This window comes from Cyanistes caeruleus, chromosome 5, assembly GCF_971803275.1.
Source record: "Cyanistes caeruleus chromosome 5, bCyaCae1.hap1.1, whole genome shotgun sequence".
NCBI classification, from domain to species: Eukaryota; Metazoa; Chordata; class Aves; order Passeriformes; family Paridae; genus Cyanistes; species Cyanistes caeruleus.
Window position 1 is genome coordinate 226,746 of NC_141705.1, and position 8,542 is coordinate 235,287.

Below are 8,542 nucleotides of genomic sequence, written 5' to 3' on the forward strand. Positions count from 1 at the left end.
ATAATTCCTTGTTATATGGATACAAATGGATGTGAATTACAATTTGAATGGTTGAGTAGTTGTTTCATGTTTTAAAGACAAAGTTAGCAGCTGTGAAAGAAGCTACTAGGACTGAGAGCCAACACTGAGGTGTATTTATATGTATCTTTTAAAATTTTTCTGTCCTGTTTTACTTATGTGTTTCTTGTCACTGAGGCACAGGCAAGATAATTAACTCCTGCTGTTGAGAGAGCAGAAGTTGATCTTTGGTACTTGACAATCTTGCTGAGTAAGGCTGCTCAATGGGCTCTCAGGTAGCTGCTTGTAAAATATTGCAAAAGCAAACCATAACAAATCAGAGAGAATCTTTCTGACAGCAGCCAGGGATTAATGGCTCAACTTTGGAGAAGAAAACATTGGGAAAAGGTTTCTGATTTGAGAGATATACACTTCGTTGTGGTGCTTCCAGGCTCACAAAGCAAGACTTGCTCTAATTTACAGAATCTGTGTACTTCTCTGCAGTTTCCTCGGCTGCTGTACTTGCTGCCTGATAAAAAGTGTATTCATGAGATGAACAGCTTTCTACTTTCTGCACAGAGAAACCAGATGAATAGACATTGATTTTCATCCTCAGTGACTGAGAGAGAAGGCAGCCTGACTCTGTTAGCATCTTTCACTCCCAGCTTTGTTTGCAAGCTCAGTCACACTTTTTCCCTCTAGGTGTCCTTTTTCCTCTAGTTCTTCATAGCTATGTGGAGGGCTTAGAGGTTTATGTGTAGATATCTGTTTGTCCTGGTGTACCATTTCATCTTTCAAGCTCAAAAAACCCCATACCTTGTCCAAACATTGATTTGATCCTTACACATCAAATCATAAAAAGTCAGCCAGCATGCATTCTGTGAGAACTTGAAGGTGGATTCCAGACTGATTTGTGAATGTGTATATGCTGTAACTACATCTTTACCTTTTCCCTTCAAAAAGATCTTGCATACTGAATGGATTTTTTTTTGTTTATTTTCTGTGGAAAAATCCCAACCTTTCTTATACAAAGATCTTAAAATACTTTGTGAAATCCTTGAAGTGTTCCAGAGCAGAATAAAAGCACCTTGAAAATGTTCTCTATATGTTAAAAGGAGTGAACTGAGTAAAAAAAAATCACAAGGTTTTTCTATAATACCAAAACCAAACACTTCAAAAAATCCTCATTGACTTTGTATGATAATACTTTGTTTAATACAAATAAACAACCCACTAGGAGCTTTTTGACATGCAGGAACTTTGTCATTGTTGCAGAAGGTAGGTGTGCTGGTTTCAGCCAGGGTTCAGTTAGTTTTGTTCATGGTGGCTGGTCTGAGGCTGTGTTTTGGATTTGTACTGAACACTGGGCTAATAACACAGAGATGTTTTTGTGTTGCTGAGTGGGGCTTTCACAGAGCCAAGGCCGTCTCTGCTTTTTGTGATCTACACTGGTGAGGGGGTTGGGGGTGCCAGGGAGGGGACACAGCCAGGACAGGTGACCCCAAGTGACCAAAGGAACATTCCAGAGCACGTGGCATCACGCTCAGCGTATCAGCTGGGGGATGAAGGAGGAAGGGAGGACATTTGAAGTGATGACATTTGTCTTCCCCAGTCTCTGTTACCAGGGCCTTGCTCTCCTGGAGATGGCTGAACACCTGCCTGCCCTTGGGAAACAGGGAATTAACTCCTTGGGGTGGTCCTTTTCTTAAGAGAGTGATGATGCTCCTGCTGTCAGCCAGAAAGGTCCCTGTTCTCATGATACAAGCCAATAATTTAAAGATGTTCATCCATGGACAGAATATTATACAATGAATTTCCTTGGTAAATTTAGCTTAGTTCCCCAACCACATTCTATGTTTCAGCATCCAAAATGCATGGCAAATTCTAAAAAAAGGAATTACTTTCTTCAAGCCATTGCTCTGTTTACAAATATTCCTAATATAATTCATTCAGGTTCATAATGCCTGTCACAAATGACAAAAGTAATTAATTCTGAAATTTGGACTGTGGGGTTCTATGTGGAATAATTGCCTTTGGAGGATTATGTCTCAAAACCATTTTGGCTCATCGTTTATTGTGTCTGAGTCTAATGGCATGCCAGGTTTTCTAAGCTTTCAATTATGATATTTGAATAATGTAGGAAGAAGGAAAAAAGTTTATGGTATTAATTTCAGTCAGCAGAGAAGAACACTTTGCACTGGGGGCTACAAACATGCCAACTGCAGTATTTCCTGAAGCCTGCACACAGAAGTAGGCTGTGTTCTCAGAACTGGGTAAAAGTTTCTCATGTGAATGGGCAATTAAAAAGCCAAAATGACTTGCATGCTGAAATACAAGAGGTTCACACCAACAAGTGTGTGTGTGTTGATTTGGTTTTATGTTGGTGGTTTTTTTTCCCAATTCTTGTAGACTTTTGAATAAAGTCCTTCTATATTTGCTGTGATGTTGGAGATCTGGATCCACAAATATTTAATCTTTGAAGATTCCTGTAATTCTATTTGGGAACTATGCTACTGGAATGGCAGAAAACTTTTCAAAAGTATGGAGACAGTGTCTCCTGACTTAATAGTTAGAGGCAAAGATTTTTATATTGGAGGTTAGAAAAGCTTAGTCTGATGTGATGAATGCATAGTCTGATTGTAAGTTTATACTTAAATAACTCAATAATTATATAATTTAATATATTATTAATTATATATTAATAATTATAATTGAATAATTTAGTGTTATTTGCTTTTCTTATTCTTTTTCGTTCCTCTCTATTGTAGACCTTGTGCATGTTACCATTTTCTGTGCTTTTTTATTTGTTAATAACAGTTGATTTCAAAATCTGATGGATTGTAAAATCTGATTTATGTCTGTATGCAGCAATTATTTAATGCATGGTCATCTAAAGGTCACACCGAATCTTAACCTGGTTGCTTACGGGTGAAAACTTGGTGTCCTACTGCCTGATGAGATGACTTGAATCCGATAATGACACCCCTTCTATTTTTACTTCTTGTACCATTTTTACAAATAGTTGTGTCATCATTGTACTGGGTTAACTGTTGACTGTAGGTGACTAAGAAACTCTGTTTTCAGTTTATAAACCAGTGACCAGAAGAGAAAGGAGCTTAAATAATTTCAAAATTTTAAAGTTTGCAGACACAAAGAAAATGTTTCCAGCTCTGCAGTAAATTAAGTGGACAAAGAGGAATTTATCATGGGTGGTGTGATGAGATGCTGTCTCTCTGGACTATTAAAAAAAGAGAAAAATCAATGAAAACGCATTAGAGACCATGCAGCAACCGTCCTGCTGTCTAGGCATATGAGCTATGTGACCCAGAAGGCCTTTTCTTCTCCTGAAATATGAGATTGTGTCCTTCAGTAACTAAACTGATTTTTCTTATGTTTCTCTAACTTTGCCCTGGTGTTTTCTTCTCTGATACAGCAATTTCACAACTCTTTTGGATAAAAGCAAGCATAGTTAGTGTGAGAAAAACCAATCCTTTCTTTCCGGCTCTGCTCTGCTCCGCTCTGCTTTCTTTCTGATAAACCTGGTCAGCCTCAGGACTGGGAGCTAACAGAGTCATTGTCTGCTGCTGATCACTGAGACTTGCTTTAAATGTTTTCCCTTTGTCAAAATCCGGCTCTAGGCTCTAGGCTTTAGTACCTGAAGCTCCTTTTTTTTCTGCAGAACACTTATGCCAGAGCACATACTTTAAGATAAGAAACTTTGCTCTGGGCAATCCAAGATGACAATGTTAGGGGCTGAGAGAAGTCTGACAATGCCAGCATATTGAACTGCTGAAGGAGTTAACCATTGCTGTGGCTTCTGCCAGGCACTGTCCATGTGCTGCTTCTAAGGCTTTCTGTACAGGGCAAGTAACAACATGATGCTAGAAAATACCTTGAACCTGTATCAGTGGAAAAATGAACTCATGCAAGGCCCTGAGCTACAGTGAAGATGTGACTACCAACATCCTCAGCAGTTATGAGGCTAAAAAGGCACAGGACAATCATGAATTTATGCCTAAAGGTAAGTATGACATCACTTATACTTTGAAATATGTAAGAAAACAACTGAATATTAATTAGGCATTACACCTTTCTTGAGGGTGGGTGTATAAATTGACTGTGTCCTTGTAGGCTGGATTTTCTCTTTTGCTTTGGGCTGGCTGATGTGCCTATAGTAGCTGCTGTCTTCATTTAGTAGAGATGTTCTAACAGGTTGCCATGTGAATGGAAGTCTGCTTTCTATTGGAGTGAGGGGAAAAGCAAAAATTGCAATGCTATTCCCTTGCCTGCCATATAAATATGCACTTACCCATGCTGAGGTAAGCACAGTTCATCCTACGGAGTCATGAGGTAAAGTGAAAAATGACAGACAGGAATCATTACCGTGACACCCCACAGCAAATGTAGGGAACATATGACTCACTGCAGCTCCCGGAGCTCAGTGACTCAAATCCAGAAGCAGATGGCCTCTTTGTTTCTCTCTACTGCTGAAATGGAATAACAGTCCCTCTATGCTCTGGAGACTGCCTGGTGTCTTGGCAGGAAAAAAATATCCATGCGTGTTTCTACAGGACTTTTTTTCTTTTAAGCAATGCACAAAGAGAAATGATAGAAACAGAATAAGGGAGTTTATGTTTTTTATCTCTCCTCCACTCCCACTTTGTGTTTTAGGGCATTTAGAACTCCTTCTTTCTGTTAATGTGCCAGTAATTTTTGGTTGCCTTTCTTTCTGTCCAGCTCAGACGATGGAGGCTGTTAGCCTTTGACAGTGAGAAGCAGAGGATTCACAAGGGGATTGCTGCAGGGAGTTTGCAGCAGGAAGATTTCTGAGGCTTTCCTGGGCAGCCACCATTTCCTCCTCTTTATCTATAATGGAAGTATTTCTGAGCAGTGTGTGATGCAGATAAAACCCTGACTGTGAAATGGGTTTTGGAGTGCCTGCCTTTCCCACCTGGGGGAGCTGCCATTTGGTACAGATAGGCTGGAATCCTGTCATTCCTCCCTTCCTGCAACACTTTGCATGGGGGCACACTGGGGGCATGTTAATCTTTGTTTATTAAAATATTCTTTGATCTTTCAGGTGCCCCCATCCTCAGCCAAAAGACAGTTTTACTTCTCTTTGGTTTTAAACAACAAATAAAACTTTGGGAATTCTATTGGTTGTTGTTACAACTTGCTGTTTACTTGACTTAGCCAAAACATTTATCTCGAGGAATTCTCTAGTTGAAATACCGTCTCAGATGTTTAGTGACTCTCTAGGTTCATGTGAGTACAGAATCTTGCAAACCAGATTAAAATCATGATTGTGAAAATAAACTCAGGTTTTGTCCAAAATCTAGATATTTTCAAATGTTGTAGAGAAAAGATTAAACTGTAGTGGCTGCAACCAAGGGAAGTAAGAATATTACTGTCTCTGGCTTTCTCTGCTGCTAAAATCTGCTATCTTGGGTCCTGTGTGCATCCCAATGTTATCCCAATACCAAAAAATGCTGCAGGAAAAATTTAGAACTAAGGCAGTGATTCATCAGCAATGCTGTTTCATTTTACTTTTGGTAGCTGTTTGAAAGTGAGTAAATGGCCTTATAGAACTAGGCAACAAAAGCATCAGAGACCTTGTCACTCTATTTATTCCTTTCCTTTCAGTGGAGTTACAAAAAGTGGTATTGGAATGTGATCTAATTATCCTCATTTATTGTTAATATGTTGTGCTAATTTTTGACAATCTTGTATATGCAAGAATGCTTACTTAGAAAAGCAAAATTAGAGATGGAGAAGGCTCTTGCCAGGGCTTTTCATACCTTTGGGGTAGGGGCTGAGATGTTTATGCCAGTTAATTCTTAATTGCATGTTCAACAGGATGCAGAACAGACATACAATGCAGTCATCTGAAAAGAAATTATTTTCTCCATTTGCTGTTCTGAAAGTAAATGAGTTGATTTTTCAGTGAATGGGGGACTCATTTGAATTTACAGGCAGGGCCCTTTTTTACATAAAGAAAGTAAAATCCTGAATTATTCATGTTTTTTTTCATTTTTTTTAGTTGTTTTTTAACCTGGAAGGAAAGAAACCAGTGTCTGTTCTACAGCCTTTCTCTCTTTGTTGCTGGAATGGGAAAATTGCTCTGGTAGTTACAATTTTGCTGATTATACTTACTCTTTTGTTTAATCCCCATAAGAAGAATATTATTTAAGTCTAGTTTGCTGTTTGATACTGCAGCTATATTGAGAACTGTAAGCAGGAAGGAGCTCAAGTCTATTTGTGTGATGTTGTCCCTGATTCTCTGTTGGATTCTTGTGAGGTTCTTTCTGAAAGAAAGCTCAGTTAGTTTTAAATAATTCAAACAAGCTTGCAGACCTTATACTTGTACAGTGCTGATATGCACCTTACAGGAAAAAATGTAGGAGTTCTAGCCCTACTGCTTCTTGCAGCTTGCTATCACAGTTTGTTTGGTTTTATTGCTTTGTTAGTAAAATCCTTGATGTCTTTCTGTCAAGCCAATTCTCGCTGTTAAATGTGGAGGACTGCTCTATTTTGTTCAGCTTAGAGACAGCCTATTTTCTTTTTTTTTTAAAAAATAAGAAATGGGCTTGTTCTTTCTTCACAGAGAATAAAGAAACAGATCCAAAGTGCTTCTGAAGGATGAAACCTCTTTGTTGGTTTAAGCAGACCTTGATCTTGCTTTCTACTGGCAAACCTCAGAATCTGAATACACCATCAAAGTACTAATCCCAGTTCTAGGCTATCATTGGATTCTGGTCCTTGTCCTAGGACCGAGTTATCTTGTGGGTAACTCTCTAAGTACTGATGGTCAAACAAAATTCCATTTACCCCTTTTAGTTTGTGTACACTTCTGGCTTATTTGAGTTTTTTAATGTGTGTAAAATCAGAATATCTGGCAGGGGAAAGGCAGAGGGAAAATAATTATACAATGTCATGACTAACTGTGTAAAGTTCAGTGAACCTTAGTAATTCTTAAACTAATTCTTAAATGCAAGACTATAGATACCAAACAAAGAATTTACACTGTGTAAAGATCACCATTTAATGGATATGTAAAGGCAGGGATAGTTCAATTTATGTGACCATTCAGGCTGTTTCTCAAGAAGCTTGAATCCATCCACTGGTTGTATCACATTAGGTAAGCAGACTCCTATTTTCTAGCTGCATAATATCCTTCCTAAGGAAACTGGCTGAAGGACTTCATGCTTGCCTGCTTTCTGACATCATAATTCACATCTTCCCACTGGATTGGGTATGGGAGTTATCTAATTGTCTGTTTTAGAATGGAATGTGTTTATTATGTTAATGGTTTGGCATTTGGAAATGTTATCCCTTCAAATTTTTCAGAAATGACTTATCAACTCTCTTATTGCTTGCATGTTCTTTATTGTGCTTCTCCAAAGATTTTTCTAGACTCCTCTTTTGAAAAGGACCACAGGAAGAAGATTAGCTTAGTATTTAACCAGGAATTTACTTCAATCTCTAAAGCAACATTTTTTAGGTACTGATACTTCCCTGATAGCTCCAGAGGGAAAACAAAGAACTTAGCTGGTCTAAGTTGGATATTCATTCAATATCTCTTAGTATGCACTGGAAAGTACAGATAAAGGAAGCCAGCTGAATACTTTTCCAAGGAAATCTTTCAAGCAGTTCTTAATATTGATAGTACTTTTTTCAACTCTGAGATTTGCATGATCCTCAGAAACTTCTACCTCTCACTGGTTTGTGTCTTTGGTCCTAATTTGTTACAACCTCCAAGGTAATCCTATAGCTCATCTCATTTTATCTTCTACATGGTTGTTGTACGTACATTTTGTGACTAAAGAATATACTGATATCCTTTGATCTTTCTGCAGGCAGAGACTTCTGAGTGTGTGAAGCATTTCAGGACTACTCAGAAGAGAACTGCTGTTTTCTCAAGGTCTATCAAGTGATACAGTTACTCTATCCAGTACCTCCTACTGGCCCATATTCCTTCTTGTGGGATAATTCATTGCTTCTTACCGAGGGAAAGCTGAAGCAGTCATTTGTTAAGCCTCGTAGATGAGGTTGGTGTCAGAGCAATGTTTAACATTTTGGATGGCTCGTCACTCAGATCGACATGTGCCACCACTCCTCACATAAACCAGGCTGAAAACTGGTGACAGCATGCTGTCAGAATGGCACAGCCTCTCTGTGATGGCATTGTCTGATGATGAAAGCTGGGAGAAGAGCTGCAGGTCCCTGGGGTTCTTTTGGGTATCAATTTGCATTGTGCCTGCACAACTTCATTGCAGGTAAAGACACAGGGTGGATGTGGGGGCCTGAAACCACACTGGAGTGCAGCACATCCATCCCCACCCCTCCTTTGCACCTCACTGCTTGAAAATGTAAACACACCTGGTGTCCTGGAATTTCTAGGAGCTGTTAATTTCAGAATAAAGTGTCATGTAATCATTAAGTTGGAAAAGATCTCCAAAACCATGTCCTGGGTTGCAGTATATTCTATCACCATCCTCATGTACTGTTGAAACCAGGTGAGGCAGTGCTCCCTGCCTCCCCCCCC

At 39.0% G+C, this 8,542-nt stretch overlaps 1 long non-coding RNA gene across 1 annotated transcript; it reads left to right on the plus strand.

Annotated features, from left to right (window-relative positions):
- Window positions 1-3,483: 3,483 nt before the first annotated feature.
- LOC147652824 (uncharacterized) lies at window positions 3,484-5,153 on the plus strand. The gene is made up of 2 exons (XR_015286544.1): window positions 3,484-4,018; window positions 4,735-5,153. It is a non-coding gene; the product is annotated as an uncharacterized LOC147652824 (long non-coding RNA).
- Window positions 5,154-8,542: the final 3,389 nt, after the last annotated feature.